The sequence below is a fragment of the Dendropsophus ebraccatus genome, chromosome 12 (assembly GCF_027789765.1).
Source record: "Dendropsophus ebraccatus isolate aDenEbr1 chromosome 12, aDenEbr1.pat, whole genome shotgun sequence".
In the NCBI taxonomy this organism is placed as follows: domain Eukaryota; kingdom Metazoa; phylum Chordata; class Amphibia; order Anura; family Hylidae; genus Dendropsophus; species Dendropsophus ebraccatus.
Window position 1 is genome coordinate 46,767,680 of NC_091465.1, and position 17,508 is coordinate 46,785,187.

Below are 17,508 nucleotides of genomic sequence, written 5' to 3' on the forward strand. Positions count from 1 at the left end.
AGAACTACAACCCTTATCATGACCTGTTGGCAGCTTATGTTGGGAGTTGTATTTTGGCAGCCTGTATCTCTCAAGGTTACAGTATTACAACCCCCAACATGTCCTGTGTCTTTCCAGGTTACTGAACTACAACCCCCATCATGTCCTGCTGGCAGCTCATGAAGGAAGTTGTAGTTTTGCAGCTGGAGTATCAAAGATTGGGAAACGGGCGAAGCAGCCAAAAATTCATTTTGCGAGTGTCAGACTCGGTAGGCAGAAACAGTACAAGACAGTGAGCCCTGAAGCTAGACCCACCTTCTGACCCTACCTGCTTGCTGCAACGACCCTAAACGGTCGCCGACAACCATGGTGCCGGTCCCTATACTGATATAAGTGTAAACATGAAACAAAGACAGACGAACTAACACAATAGAGCAAAGTCAACAAGCCAAGTCAGCAACACACGGAGAGCGAGGTACAAAATCGGAAGGCAAGCGGGAAGTCGGTAACAGGCAGAAGGTCAGAAAACGCAGCAACAATAGAGGAAGGATAGGGCAGGGAAGGCAGAACAAGGATCAGGGGAGCTGGGACTAGAACAATCTAATAGCCAGCAAAGGAGTCTGATACTGGCTGTACTTTATACTGGATCAGGAGTCCAGACCAGCCTCTCATTGGTCCGGCCTCCTGAATCCAAACCTTGTGCAGCTGAGACACTGCAGGCTGAATGGCAGAGCGATCTGCCCCTCAGCCTGAGTGTGACTGCACTCAGCTGTGAGAGCTGGGCGGAAGCCGGTCGTGACACGGAGCCACGGCGTCCCTGGTTGTCAAGGACGCCGTCAGGTCTCCGTGACGTCACGCGGCTCCGGCGGCTGATCCGGCGCTGTGTCCTAGCGCCGTCAGACGGGGCTGAGGCCGAGGAGGACGCCGCTGGATCCACGGCAGGTGAGTTGCTTACAGCGAGGTTTGCAAATTTTGGGTCATTGTTATTAAGATTTGTGAATCGAATTCTAACAGATTTGAATAAAACAGCCAAACTATAGTAGCTACAGAACTGGGACTATTACAGAAGGATGAATGTGTTACCACATGTTCTTGTAAAAGTGTCAAAAATCGGAAAATCAAAATGAAAAAATAAATAAATAAATCAGCCAGACAGTCATCCAATTTCAGCTATGGACAGCAGAGGGCATTTGTGGATTAGCGGCAGAAAATATATAATCTTTCTAAGAAACCATTTAACCCATTCAAATACCCTGTGGATCTCTGATGGCAATGCCCCTTTATAGCAGTATTTCCTATGATAGCAAAGATCTCATCATAATATAAATATTACATGTATGTGATATTCATAACATATTTTATTAGCCTGTTTTTGGAGTTTTGGGTTATACAATGTTAATCTACTAATATATAACACTATGCTATTATTATTATTATTATTATTATTATGTAAGGATAATTCATATACTGCTGACAGCTGCAAGTTATCAGTATTATATAGGAGGATGTAGCATCATTAGCATAGTGCATGTATGTATGTATGACATCATGATGATGTCACAGTGCTGAGCTGGGGTAAATTCCAGCTGACACGCTGGCTGTTACCTTTGATGGGCAAAGGATGGCGAGGCGAACATCGAGGGATGGTAAGTACCACAATATATTTATGCTATGTCTATCGGCAATGAAGAGAATTTATATGGGTAAATGTTCTAAATAAACATTCTAAAAAATTCTTTATTTTTCAGGGATTTTAGAGCTGAGATTTGCATTTTTAATTATCTTGATTATTCTTGTACTTATCTTCCTGGGATGGCTGATTGAGTATCTGTGGTAAGTTACTGTCCCCATGTACTGTATGTTATATCTTGTCTTTGTTCTGTAATGGGAGTCACTCCTAATGGTCTCTGTTGTTACCGTATAGCACAGGGACATCTTTATAACCTTCTGCATTTCAATTTTAGTATGAAAATCATAGTCTGGAGAAAGAAGAGAACTGCTAAACTGCCTGCCCAAGGTAAGTCTATATGATCCATCTAACAATAATATAACTCATCTACATGGTGTCCATGTTACTGTCAGGAGCGGAATCCTCCACTATTACTTGTCTTTTTTACCTGTCTTATGTACAATTGCACCATTCACTCCGTAAAAAAAATTACATATTTTTTACAGAAAACCCTCAGAATATAATTCCTAAGGACAAGGTCATGATATGGATTCACTCAGTAGCAGGTTAGAATGGTAAGTATATACTATAATTCATGATCATCATCATCATCATCAATGTAAAGAATATCATGAACATCATCATCAGTGTGATTTAGAACATCAACATGATCTGATGTATTGTCTTATTATCTAATTTAACCTTATCTATTATCTAATCTTAACTCTTTTTATTTTCAGAGCATCTAGAATCCTGAAGCAGAGGAGAATTTGTTGTTTTTGATTAACCCCTTAAGGACCGGGCCTGAAATGGCCTTAAGGACCAAGGCAATTTTTTGAATATGACCAGTGTCACTTTACTTATAACTTAGGAGTGCTTTTACCTATCCGGCTGATTCTGAGATTGTTTTCTCGTGACATATTGTAGTTTACATTTCTGGGAAATTGGACACAATCCTTAAAACAAATCTTTATGAAAACCCCCAAAATAACGTGAAAAATTGCATTTTTCTAACTTTGAAACTTTTCTACTTGTAAAGAACTACTTTATGTTGGTGGCATTTATTAAACGTTATTTAAATTTTTTTCACAAACATCAGATTTCTTCAGGGACCTGTTCAGGTTTAAAGCAGAACATTTCAGAAACTGCACCCCCCAAACTGTGCACATCCAGGTTTTTTTTAACCCTTTAGGTGAGTCACAGAAAAAAAGCTAAGAAAATTGAAAATGTAAATTTTATGTGCAGAAATTTTATTGTAATCAAATATCTTTCATAATTATAAACCTATTACCAGAGAAATGCACCCCAATATTTATTGCCCCATTTCTTCAGTTTATAAAAGTATCCCATATGTGGCCCCTTTTGCGCTATTTGATGCAACCACAAGCCTCAGATATAAATGGAGCGCCTAGTGAATTTTAACACCCCCATTTTTGACTGTACCACTTCAGGTTGGCAGAGGCTCTGGGGTGCCAAAACCTAAAAAACACCCCTAAAGGGATATCATTTAGAAAACTACACCCTTCGAGAAATGTAACAAGGGGTGCAGTGAGCATTTGGACCCAGCAGGTGTTTCACAGATTTTCAGAACAATGTGGCATGAAAAAGGAAACATTTAATTTTTTACACTAAAACTAAAGCCTTAAAGGTACAAACACACACACCGTATACACAGCAGATACGCAACAAATACGCAGCAAATACGCAGCAGATTTGTTGGTTCAGATTTGATGCTGTGTTCAGTTATTTAGATCTAATCTGCTGCGTATTTGCTGTGTGTTTGCTTCGTATCGCAGCAGTAAATACGCTGCTTATACGGTATGTGGGTTTATACCCTAAAGGACAAGTGCCATGAAAAACTTTTTCCCAGTAATTAAAGCACATTACAAAGTTATATAACTCTGTAATGTGCTTCAATCACCTATCTGCCTCCCTTCCCTGTCTTTTCCCCCCTCCACCCCCCAGCAGGAAGTGTAAGAAACTCACACAGACCCAATTACTGTCGTCCCCAAGCTCTTCTCTCAGCTTCTTCTTGTGATGATGAGTCATCAGCAGGAGGGCTGCTCTAGCTCCTGTTACACCAGCCTCCCCCTCCCCTGCCTTGTCAGGTGACTCAGCTTGCTCAGCTCCGATTGGCTGAACAACTGCAAGCCATCTGAGTCCATGTCACAGGGGGGAAAAGACAGGGAAGGGAGGCAGATAGGTAATTAAAGCATATTACAGAGTTATATAACTTTGTAATGTGCTTCAATTACTGAGAAAAAGTTTTTCATGGCACTTGTCCTTTAAATTTTTGACTTTTACAAGGGGATACCACCAAACATGTAGCAAAGTTTCTCCCGAGTATGGAAATACCCCACGTGTTAAATCCTCTAGACAAAAATGCATATGAACAATACTGGTAGCACATCACAAAAAAATCTTTATTAAATAACAAATATAAATACAAGAAGATCACACATAAGTACAAACGTACAGGAGCAGTACACGCAGGGAGACAAAACCCCACATACTACTCTAAAATCATTTAAAATGTTTTTCTAGTTCATCTGTTGTTCCTATCCCTGGAATGGAAGTAGTGAGACATTCTGGAAGAAAGAACCCATAGTTTACAAACTACTGTGGAGGAGACAGCATCTTTTATTCCTCCATGGGGCAGCCTTGCTGGTAGCTTTCAGGATTATATATAGTTTATATCCTGGAATATATTTATTTATTATATACACACACACACACACACACTATATTGCTATATATCTACTTTATAAACAAATGTAAACACCAGCCAGACCACTGTTTTTAGAGCAGAGTGGTGGTGTGTAACCTAGACAATGAGCTGTCAACAATGGTAGGAGAAATATTTACTTGTTTTGCTTAAATGCCATATTACAATTATCCCTATAAAATGAAGATAAATGGCACAATAATAATGCAGAATATTTTAGGCGATTAAGGTCACATTTAAAAAGGAAGAAAGGAATAAGATACCTTCAAGTTCAGACTCTCGTTCCAATATGAGAAAGCTGTTCCCTCTCAGCCATACCCTTTTCGACTTTAGTTTATTAAGCAATCTCAGGCAATTATACAGCTTTTACCATAAGGTAAGGATTTAGACTCCACCTCACTCTCAAGCTATTGGCTGTATTATTTAGCTGGAAATCATGGGATACTTATAAAAGTATCCCATGCCGCCGCTGTTTTTCAACTTTGCTCTGCTTAGCCCCTGGTGCCTGGAAAAGCTGGATGCAGTCCTAGGAGAATATTTCCAGGACTGCATACAGCTTTTCCAAATACCCAGAGAGGAGCAGAGTTCAAGAGCAGCAGCCTGACAAGCCAATAGCCGAGCATAACAAAGGGTTTTGCCTTAACATTACATTGTATGTTAAATGGAATAAAAAAGATTTTGTATAATATGTCTAATTTTCACTAACAGTACAGGCTCCTGTGTCATTTAGAGTGAAGATAGAGCTACTTGTACTGCACGTTTCGCATCCAGTACAATTACATCCAGTCCCTTACAGTGATCAGAGTTATTCATTTTCTCTGGCTAACACAGCCATTAAGACTTCTTTCCCTTTGCGACTTGTATACTTTTGTATACTTTTATTGTTCCCCTGCAAACTACTAATACCTTCTTTGTTCCCGATACTGTACTAGGGCTGCCTTTTAAACCCCATAAAGTATTAGCAATAATTCCCCCACTGTGCCCACAGGAAAGTAATACTTATCACTTTATGCTCCTACAAGGTAATATCAGGCCTTTTTTGCCACCCAAAAAATTAATAAAAATAAAATAAAAATATAATAATAATAATAATAATAATAATAATAATAATAATAATAATAATAATAATAATAATAGTAGTAGTAGTAGTAGTAGTAGTAGTAGTAGTGCTTTTCCTCACTTTGTGCTCCATACTCCCTTATTTCCTACCTAGCTGGCAGGTACGTCTGAATAGACCTCAATAAAAGCATTCAGAATATATCTCTGTTGTCTGTGTTTTTATTGTCATAAGAGAAACAGATTGCTGAACTCATGGAGACCAGCCAAACGACAACCCTGCCGGCTGCTAGTGAAAGCGCTCAATGCAGTGAAGTCCTAGGTGCATTGCCCCCTGGGAAACATGAATATGAAGAAGAGCCCGTGGAGCCTCATTGAAGAGTCTCAAAACACAGGACTAGCCAGATATCCCTCTGGGAAGGATAAGGATAAGGATGGGTCCTTCCCGGAGGGATATCTGGCTAGTCCTGTGTTTTGAGACTCTTCAATGAGGCTCCACGGGCTCTTCTTTTGCATTTTTATTGTCATATAAAAACATAATACATTTATTTGGATGCTAATAGTGTCAAGTAGGTGGGGCCTAGGGTCCCTAGAACAATTTTTGTCGCTTTCAACACCCCTAAAAGTGTCCTGTGGTATCCAGCACCATGACATTACCAGCAGATCCTAGTTGTGAAGTGAGGAATCTATAGGTTTGAACTGCATTAAGTGCCTATCCCACAGATACTCAGTTGGATTGAGACCACAATATACAGTACATTCAGATTTCAAACCTGACCCCTTAAACATCTACAGGTAAAAAAAAAATGTATATCTCCCAGGAAGCACTTGAGGCAGGGTTATTGCCGCCCTCAATAAGGGAAGCGGTGATAGTGGTACTACCAAAGCTTGGCGAGGATCTTAAACTACCAGATTCCTACAGGCAAATTTCTATACTAACCTGCAATGTTAAATTATTATTCAGGGTACTAACAAATAGACTTGTAGTAGTAATAACCAGATTAGTACATCCTGATTAGTTGGGATTTATACAGAATAGGTCTACCTCCTTGAATTTCTGTAGACATCATCTGAACCTGCAGCTACAGTACATGAGAGGGGTGAGTTGTGTGCAGTAGTGGTTTCACTCGACGCTGCCAAAGCTTTTGACAGCTTTAAGTGGAATCTGTTGTGAGCTGCTATGCGTCGGCTGGGTTTTGGTGATAAGTTTTTGAGATGGGTCCAGTGCAGCCGAGGGTCAGGATTAGAGAAATGGTATCATGGATGGTTTTGCCTTGGAGTGTGGAACTTGTTAGGGATGTCCACTGTCACCGCTATTATTTGCTCTGGCGGTGAAGCCCCTGGCATGTCTTATACGGTCGTTGCTGGGATTCAGTGGCATTCAGAGGAGACTAAAGACTGAGTGAATATCAGTATATGCAAACAACATTTTCTTTACTGTATGTAAGAGATGTTCAATCTACTATGCTGCATGTAATCTCCCTTAGTGGCAAGGTGTCTGGATTTACCATTAACTGGATTCATGGTGTGTTTACACAGAAAGATTTATCTGACAGATTTCTGAAGCCAAAGCCAGGAATGTATTAGAAAAAACTAGAAATCTCAGTCTTTCCTTTATGACCTGTTCCCTGTTTATAGTCTGTTCCTGGCTTTGGCTTCAAAAATCTTTCAGATAAATGTGTCTGTGTAAACACACCATTAGTCTGTAATAATGCCTCTGGACCCAGTTACACCTGGTGATGGTGTGGACGGTACTAGACTGAAAGTAGTATATAGATTTAAGTATCTTGGAAAATATATTACGCTGAATCCTAGGGATTACATTAAATACAATCTGCTGCCCCATCTAGCCAAGTTCTTGCAATAGGTAGAGATGCATGGTGTAAACGTCCTATGTCCCTGAGTGGTAGGTAGGGGGAAGCTCCTTTAAATGATTCTAATGCCACAACTTTTATATATTCTACACAATTTACTGATGTGGATACCCTTAGGTATTTCCACAAAATCCAAAGTATGTTCCGTAACTTGGTGTGGAGGGAAAAAGGTAGCGAAGATTAAATTGGAAACTTAACACAGGGATAAAGAGTTGGGTGCCCAAAGTACCCATTACAGCATTAGAGGCTGAAAGTGATGAATGGCATGCTAAAACACTATCATCCGTGTCCCTAATGTTGCAGGTTTAGGGATAGAGCTAAAAATCTTTTGGAATTGACATGGTTTACAGATTACGCTCCCATTTGGAGAAATCCTAAATTAGCTTTCGTTTATTGGGATTCTTTCCGTGAGGCCTTTTTTTTTTTAATTTACAAATTTTTTTTAAATATTCCAACAGGTTTACATCATAAACATACAGTAAAAAAAAAACAAAAAACCCATACATAAAGAAAAATTCCATTTCCCACCCCTAGATCCCTACCCAATACCCGAGGAGGAGGAGGGAAGGGGAGAAAAAAAAAACAAAAAACTAAAGATAACTCTAATCATACAAAACCTAGATCGAAAATAAGCTCAATCTACCAAGAAGGAGGCCATCGTCCCCAAATCATATTATGGGTTTTAATACCGTTCTTCTTATCCCAGGAGTGGATGTATTTGTAGTTTTTAACTTTCAGTACCTCTGCCTTCCATTGAACTGTAGTCGGTGGGAGCATTGATATTCAATCCCGTAAAATCAATAGTCTCGCTATAAACAAAAGTTTGGACAACAGTGGAGCCCCCGAGCCAAGTTGTAACGAACACCCCAAAATAGTGTACAGGGAATTGAAGGGAAAAGAGATCCCAATATCAGATCTTATATAGGCGGCTATTTCCTCACAGTAAGGCAGTATTTTAGTACAGTTCCAGACACATCCTACCTCTTAAACCACACCTTGCACATGAGGCATTGATCCCTCTACTCATTTTCTGTATCATAGCCAGGGGGTAGTGCAATCTATTGATGATCTTAGTTTGAATCAACTGGTGATTTTTGCTAATGATGCCCTTCCCCCACTAGCTAAAATATTCCCCCATTCTTCTTTGATACTAATCCCACCTCCTTCTCCCAGGCATGTTTCTTGGTCTTCAAGATTCTGTGTGCCATTGCATCCCTTAAACCATTATATATCATTCTAATCTCGCCTCTTCTGAGGCCTGTTACATTCTTTAAGATAGAAAAAAAAATAAATCACAAATCAGTAACACAGAGTCTCTCCCTACCCACAGCAGAAGCCACATGTGCCAACTGTAATTAATAAAATCTATAAATTATTAGAGATTGCAAATTCCCCTTGAAGGTCTGTAAAAGACCTAATGGTGTCATCTATAAAAAACTGAAATTTTTAAAATACCTTTATCTTTCTATAACCTGGACGTTCCAATCTCGTGAAATGGCAAAAAATTCTGATTCTCCCATATCGGAGAGAAAATTGAACAACAGTTAGTGCCCACTATCCTACAAGTGTTAATCCATATTCTATCCCATATCTGAAGTTTAGAGAAAATAATGTTAGTTCTAAATCGTGACCTGTGTGCATCTACATAAGTTAGGAGAGACTCTGCGTTACCAGGGGGCTCCCCTAATACATAGGCCCCCAAGGGGGTAGCTGTATTCCTACACATCTGATAGAGATTCATAGCAAAAAGTATAACCGGAAATTTGGGAGGGCCAGGCCTCCTTGTTGTTTGGAGAGAGTGAAAGTAAGATACCTTGTTCGAGGTCTTTTCCCTCCCCATACCAGCTTGTTTAATACCCGTTCTAGTGACCCCCAAAAAACCCTCCGAGATCCAGGTCGGAGAGGCCCTTACATAGTAAGAGAATCTGGGGTTGTATTTCCACTTTCTTTTAGGCCTTCTATTTTTACATCAATTGAGTAATGGTGAGTATGTAAACCCTGTTCACCATGTGACTCCTGGCTCTCTGACGTCCCGCTCAGCCAATCAGTGCACTGTCCCGCCGCAGCCACTGTTTTGCTAATAAGGACGTCAGGGAGCCAGGAGGCATGATGTATGAACATCATGCTGGTAGTAGGAAAACAGTTTGAATCTCCGTAGCACTGTAACACAGAGCCGCGCGACTTACATCCTTATCCATGCAGACTTACTCAGTGTTAGATTATGTTACACAGACTTCACCAGGGAGATGATTTCTCAGCTTCATTTACAGCTGTTCTGCTAACATTTATCTTACTATCCTGTATACACTTATCAGAAAAGTTATATTCCTCTAGTTTTGGAAAACAGTTTGCCGAAAGACATGTCTTTTGTTCTTGCTTATTCTGAATTGTTCTTGCTTATTCTGAATTACTCAAAGACACCTTATAGAATGGAATAGCAACTCCCACTATAGACACAAGGATGAAAAATATAAGGATATCCTGGACATCCTCAGGTTTCTAACAGTAACTGAGAATGCCAATAATTGGCATATGCCAATAGGATTGCAGGATTTGGATTAGAAAATAAAAGTTGGTGCGAGTCTGCGATTGCTCTTTTAGAGGATAGACCAGATTTATTTTGTTCCCCTTTTGTTCCGATTTTGTGACTGTTTCCTGTATTTTGCGGTGGAGGAGACCTGACTGTACATCATCGTGTCACAAATCTTCAGAGGTTAAGTGGCATTACATTTACCCCAATAATTTGGGCAAATCTATTTTATGCTTATTTGTAACAATAGAGAAATTGTGGGAGGTTGGTCATGCAGTCTTACAGTAATAATGTCCTCTATTGCCCATAGCAACTAATCACTGCTCTGCTTTAAAGAGAACCAATCATGGACAATTTTTTAAATTTTTTAAGATTTTAATTCTTAATTCCATTTAAATTACATTTAAATTACTTTTTTATTAATATTTGTAAATAAGATAAATTAATTCTCTGGCCGCATCATTCCCATTTTTCTTCATTGTTACGGGCTGGCTCTTTTTTTAAAAAAAGTCGGCGCATGACAGGAAGCTTCCGGCATGCACAGCGGCAGGAAGGGCTCCTTGGCCGCCGCTCTGTCAATACGCAATGATCTCGCGCTATACTGCATGAGATCACTGTGTATGTCAGTTCTTATTGATCCTATTAGTCTATTCATGAAGATACAGACTGCCTTTGCAGTCTGTATCTTATACTTTACCTAATCATTTGTACTGGTGTAGTGTGGCCTGGCACCGCCATCTTTATAACCAGTGTCAGAATGCAAGATGGCGTCATCAAGATGGCGCCCGGCCTTACTACACTGCTACACTGCCTTTGCAGTCTGTATCTTATACTTTACCTACTCCTCTGTACCGAAGCAGTAAGGCCGGGTGCCATCTTGATGACGTCACTTGCGTTTCAGTGCTGGAACGCACTGCTGAAATGTACTGCTGGAACGCAAGTGATGTCATCAAGATGGCGGCGCCATTCCATACTACACCGCCACACAGGATCAGGGGAGAAAAAATCTTTTATAATAAGGACAGTTAAATTCAGGTGATCTCTTCAGGTTTTCTCATTAATTATACCAGAGCTCATTGATATATAACGCTGAGGTGTGACTGGTTGCTATGAGGATACTAGTTGCTATGAACGAAGCAAAGCACTTCATTAGGCTCGTCTATTGGCTTCCATCAATTTGCCAGGACTGCATCCAGCTTTTCCAGGCATCGTGAGCGGAGTTTCAAAGCAGCAGGCTGAAAGCTGCCGGCTGAGCATAACAAAGTGCTTTGCTTTCTTACTACTGTAGATAAGCTCATGATCAATCTCCCACAACTTCTTTTTAGTCACAAGTAACCATAGTAAAATTATGCCCAAATTAATAGTAATGCTTCTGCAAAATACAGAAAATACTCACTAAATCGCCAAATGGGAACAAAATAAAGCTGGTCTATTTTCTAAAAGAGAAATCGCAGACTGGCACCAACTGAAGAAATCATCTCCCTGGTGGAGTCTGTTTGTTTAATATAATCTAACACCAAGTGAGTCTGCATGGATAAGGATGTAAGTTTTGCTTCAGACTGATAGGTGTGACGAAGTTGCAAAAACTGACAGAAAAACCAATGCAGCAAATCATACTAATTTTGAAAACTCTTAAACCCATCACCATACCTCCCAACTTTTGCAAAGAGCAAAGAGGGACATGTGCGCCACGGTCCCCATAGCCACGCCCCCATAGCGACCCTCCATAGCCACGCCCCCATAGCGACCCTCCATAGCCACGCCCCCATAGCAACCCTCCATAGCCACTCCCCTACAGTCACCACATGCTGCTGACTGAATAGTGCCCTATATAGTATCCAATCCCCCCAAAAATGCCCTATATAGTATCCAATGCCCCCATATATGCCCCACATAGTAGCCAATCCCCATATAGTACCCCACATAGTAGCCAATCCCCCCATATAGTGCCCCACATAGTAGCCAATCCCCCCATATAGTGCCCACATAGTAGCCAATCCCCCCCATATAGTGCCCCACATAGTAGCCAATCCCCCCCATATAGTGCCCCACATAGTAGCCAATCCCCCCATACAGTGCCCCACATAGTAGCCAATCCCCACATAGTGCCCCACATAGTAGCTAATGCCCCAATATAGTGCCCCACATATTATCCAATCCCCCATATAGTGCCCCACATAGTAGCCAATGCCCCCATATAGTGCCCCACATAGTAGCCAATCCCCCATATAGTGCCCACATAGTAGCCAATCCCCCCATATAGTACCCCACATAGTAGCCAATCCCCATATAGTGCCCCACATAGTAGCCAATCCCTCCATATAGTGCCCCACATAGTAGCCAATCCCCCATAGAGTGCCCCACATAGTAGCCAAACCCCCATAGAGTGCCCACATAGTAGCCAATGCCCCCATATATGCCCCACATAGTAGCCAATCCCCCATATATGCCCCACATAGTAGCCAATACCCCATATATGCCCCACATAGTAGCCAATCCCCCATATAGTGCCCCACATAGTAGCCAATCCCCCATATAGTGCCCCACATAGTAGCCAATGCCCCCATATAGCGCCCCACAGAGTAGCCAATCCCCCCATTAGTGTGGCCCCAGCGGAAAAAAACAGTAACTCACCTGTCCGCCGGTCCCAGCAGCTCCTCTCCCGGCAGAGCGCGCACTCCCGTCATCCTCCGGGGCGGGCAGCGGGGTACAGAGACACTGACTGTGCCGGAAGTGACCTGCAGCCTCTATATGAATTACTTCCGGTACAGTCAGTGTCTCTGTACTCCGCTGCCCGCCCCGGAGGATGACGGGAGTGTGCGCTTTGCCGGGAGAGGAACTGCTGGGACCAGAGGACAGGTGAGTTACTGGTTTATTGTTTTTTTCGCTGGGGCCACATATATTGCGGGACACGGGGGGCCGTCCCGGGACCGCGGGACAGAACCCCGAAAACGGGACTGTCCCGCGAAATCCGGGACGGTTGGGAGGTATGCCATCACCATTACTCAACTGATGTAGCAATAGAAGGCCTCGCTTTTCCCACAGGGAAAATTTCTCCAAACAAAATAGCTCAGCTAAATTACGATTTCTCCAAATAGGAGTATAATCTGTAAACCTTGTCAATGCCAAAACTTTTTTAACTCTATCCCGAACCTGCAATATAGGGACATGGCAGGTAGTGTTTTGCCATGCCATTCATCATTTCAAGCCTCCAATACTGCAATGGGTGCATTGTGTCCCATGTGATACTGTGATTCTCCTTTAGTTTTAGGGTCTCCCCACCTCCTAAAATGTTGCATCCAAGCAGCTAAAAGTAGATCAAAGGGTTCGGACAGACCATCCGACTACTTATCCCTCTCTAAAGTTTCCAATTTAATCCTTGCTACTTTTTCTCTCCACCCACAAGAAATACCTAAGGAGGATCCACACTGGTGAATTATGTAGAATTGTGTGGCATTAGAATAATTTTAAGAAGATTCCCCCTCCTACTACCTACATAAGAAGTCTGTGCCGTTCAGCTACCCTTTGTAAGAATTGGTTTTGATAGGGCAGCAGGTTGTCTTTAATGTATTGCAGCGAGCCGGGGTAATGGGAAGAGAGTGAGGGGAGTGAGGAGAGGATGATGGTGATGGTAGTCTCTCCTGAGTGTGGCGCTGAGCTCCTCTGTGAGGGGATGCACTGAGGGCTGCAGGGGGAGAGTGTGCTATACCTGCAGGATGGCTGGAACTTGTCACAGTCACAGGTGGGCCCGAGGGCTTCTGCAGGTACAGGGGGACTCTCTGGCGCTTCCCGGGTATCACTCTCTCTTCTGTGGCTGCTGCAGCGGTTTCTGTAGGGGGGCTGCACCCGTGTGTAAGGTGGTCGGTGGTGTGGACCTGTAGTTCCCCCGGGGCCAACCCCAAAATACTGCTGCCTGGTAATATGGCCCTTGATGGTGGTGTGGTGCAGGTGGACCAGACAACAGGGAGACAAGGAGGGAGGCAGTGTAACAACAACTCCTTTACTGTTAGTCTTGCAGATGTTATACAGTCCTTTGGTACACAGCGGTGACTACTGGCAGCTTTGACTGGGTTACTGTACTTTTGAGAGCCTGGTGGTGTGTAGAGAGATGACCTGCCTTAGGTCCTGGTCTGCCAGTACGTGTGGGACGCTGGTAAGCACGGTGATCCTGTGGACTTCTCCCCAATGGAGCTTGAGTCTGCTTCTCCTTCCCTGTCTGCTAGGGAGCTTCCTGCTTAGGTTACTGGGCCGGGCCTTAGGCCACAACTTTCGGGTCCCAGAGGTATCCAGGGGTCATAGTCAATCCTACCCCCCGAATGTCAGGAAGATGGGTGCCGAGGCCTACGTTAACTCGGCTCCCTCCTGCAGCCAAGTCTCTCCACTTGGGGGTCTGTCTTTAGGATTCCCACTGACTGTATATGTGCTGCCCCTTTCCTGAGGGTGCACCTGACAAACTGTCTCTCAAGGTCTCTCTTTCTCTCACCTCCAGCTGTTTTTCCTCTTGCTGCTCTGTGTAAGATCTTTCTCCTTGTTCCCCTCAGCAGCTTCTCTCTCTGTGGTGATCTCCTGAGGTGATGTTATTCCCTCTACAGCTGGTCACTTGTCTCACTAGTCTCTTGTCTCCTGTCTCACTTGTCTCAGCTAAGCTCTGCAACAGCCAGCCTTATATAGGGGGCCTATCTGCATAACCACACACCCTTCTAGCAACTTCCTAAGCTTACCACACTACCTAAGCAGTTCCCACTACGGTCAGTAGATGTCGCTGTAGTGTGTTGTGTGCAGTGTAAAGCATGTAACCCATCTCTGCCTGCCAGTTACTGGTACAAAGAAATACACAGAATAGTTGCACATAAAACATGTTAACTCCTAAAATATATAATAACACTTGTTGACAGGTGCCATCCTCAGCCCAGCCACAGGAACCATGCTCTGGTATACTACAGTATTACCTAGGGATCGGCTTTATATATATATATATATTTCAAGATATTTAAATCTAACCGTCCACACAGTCACCAGGTGTAACCAAGACATTATTACAGACTTAGCCCAGTTAATGGGAATCCAGACAACTTGTTATAATCTTAAGTGAGGGACATTACATGCGGCAAAGTAGATCTCCCACATAAAGCTAAATGTTGTCTGCGTAAAATGATATTTGCTTTGTCCTTAGTTCCCTTCGAATGACACTGATTCCCAGCAACGACTATATCAATGGTCACCCCTGATGCACCCCGCGCTCCAAGGCAAATTCATTCCGTCATACTATGCTTGGCTGCGTGTATAACAACTGGACCCATCTTAAGAACCTATTACCAAAACCAAGCCGATGCATAGTGGCCCACAAAAAAAGTTGCTCAATGCTGTCAAAGCATTGGCAGCGTTGAGTGAAACCACTGCTACACGTCCCTCACCTCTCTCATGTATCTGCAGGTTCAGATGAAGCCTACAGAGATTCAAGGAGGTAGGCCTATCGTCCAGAAATCCCGACTGATCAGGATGCATCAATGTCATTATTACTGTAGTAAATTTATTTGCTAGTACCCTGGATAATAATTTAACATTGCAGGTCAGTATAGAAATTGGCCTATAGGAATCGGGCAGTTAAGGGTTCTTTCCAGGCTTCAGGAATACCACTATCATGATGGTATAATAAAATCAAAAAAGTTTATGTACTAGAAGCCAATACACTGTCCAAAGGTAGATAAATCCTCTCACGAATAGTGCTAAGTAAAGTACAAGTGCATAAACTAATGCAATACTAAAGTGCAAATCATGTGCAATCATGTGGCCAATAGCCATCCAAAACATGTAATTAAAAAATCTCCCCATAGGAGAATTTTTTAGAGTACGCCGCAGCTGTTCGGATCAGGTTTCCTATGCCAGTGCAGTTTGTGATTTAAAACAACTTATGGTCATAACATTAATAGGGCAAGAAAGATCACAAAAAACACGCTTTGCACACCTTCTAGTCTCCAATATACAGCCATCCAACATATCTTTAAAAATATATCCCTCTCCTCTATAAAGATGATATATGTGAAATAAAATCAGATGTGTGGCCCGCAGAGTAGTCAAATTGGATAAGTTACTATCACTTAGTGTTGTCAAGGACAATTCAGAACAACAACACACTTGGTTATGTCTGAAAGTTTTTTTTTAAATGTGGCTTACCTCGTTGTTCTTTTTTGTACTTGTAAAACAAAATTGTTTCAGGGTAGCTTCACACGTACCCACTCGCAGCGTTAATAACGCTGCGAGTCGGCTAGGTCCTGGCAGATTACTTTCACTACATACACGCAGCGGTCTGAACGACTGCTGCATGTATGTAATTCTGCCGGCCACTTAACCCCTTCAGCTGCCGCCTGGCTCCTGCTCCGCTCCCACTCTGTATACATTACCTGTCCTCACTGCACGGGGTCCCGGCGTACTGCTCTCCCTCCCGGCCAATTAGTGGCTGCGGCAGGGCAACACACTGATTGGCCGGCCGGGAGAGCAGTACGCCGGGACCCCATGCAGTGAGGACAGGTAATGTATACAGAGTGGGAGACGGGCGGCAGCTGAAGGGGTCAAGCAGCCGGCAGAATTACATACACGCAGCGGTCCTTCAGACCGATGCGTGTATGTAGTGAAAGTGATCTGCCAGGACCTAGCCGACTCGCAGCGTTATTAACGCTGCGAGTCGGTACGCGTGAAGCTACCCTCAGGATGTAATTTTCACATGCTAACTTTCATGAATTGCAATTCCACATTTGTCGTATATTTTGCAGAGTGTGTATTATGCAAATTGCAAGATGTGGGTTCTACAAAACAAACTAAAAGTCTCCGACACAACTTTTGTTACAACCCAATCATTAGGCAAATCTACTGTATGTCGGGTCTTTCCTAATATTTTGCTGATGTCGATTCAGGAGATTTATCGAGCCTATCTGTGAGTGCCATTGAAAGAGTATTTTGTTCATGTTGAGGGGGAGATTGGGTACATGCACAAAAGGGAAGCTTTCTGGATACTTCACTTAGGCACTTGTTGGGCATGAACTACAGAAGTGACTTATCATTTATATATTACCAGCTGTATAAATTTGTTTTATGTCATGTTATGCTTAAAATATTCTTTGATCCAAGTTTTGTGATTAACCCAATCATGATGTAATTTTCTGTAATGATCACGTGATTTCACTGTTCCGCCTCCTGTTCCGCAATGGTGCTACTTCTCCATATATAAATCTACCAAGTTGCATTGTATAATTGCCATGATTAAGAGACGTATGTCTCGAAACACGTCGGTGTGTTTTTTAATCCTGTCTGTACATTTTTTATGGATGTGAAATAGAATTTCTCACAGAAAAGTAAATTCTTTTTAAAATGAAGTGAATTACAAATATGCTTGTTATTTTTATCGATAGGTTTGACACTTTTGTCATAGAGAGAGAGCAGTAATGACAATGTAGGTTACTAATTATATAAATAGAAGCAGCATTATCATATTTGGACACTAGGGGGACATTTATCTACAAGTACGAGTACAAGTACACCGGTCTTAGATAAAACACCCTTCTCCTGGTCAGATTTACAAAGGGGTGCGCACCTCTTAGGTAAATCTGGGTGCGCAAATCTACAACACTCTGCGTCTTCTCTGTGGCATACACCACCGGCGCAAGTTTCCTAAAAGTCC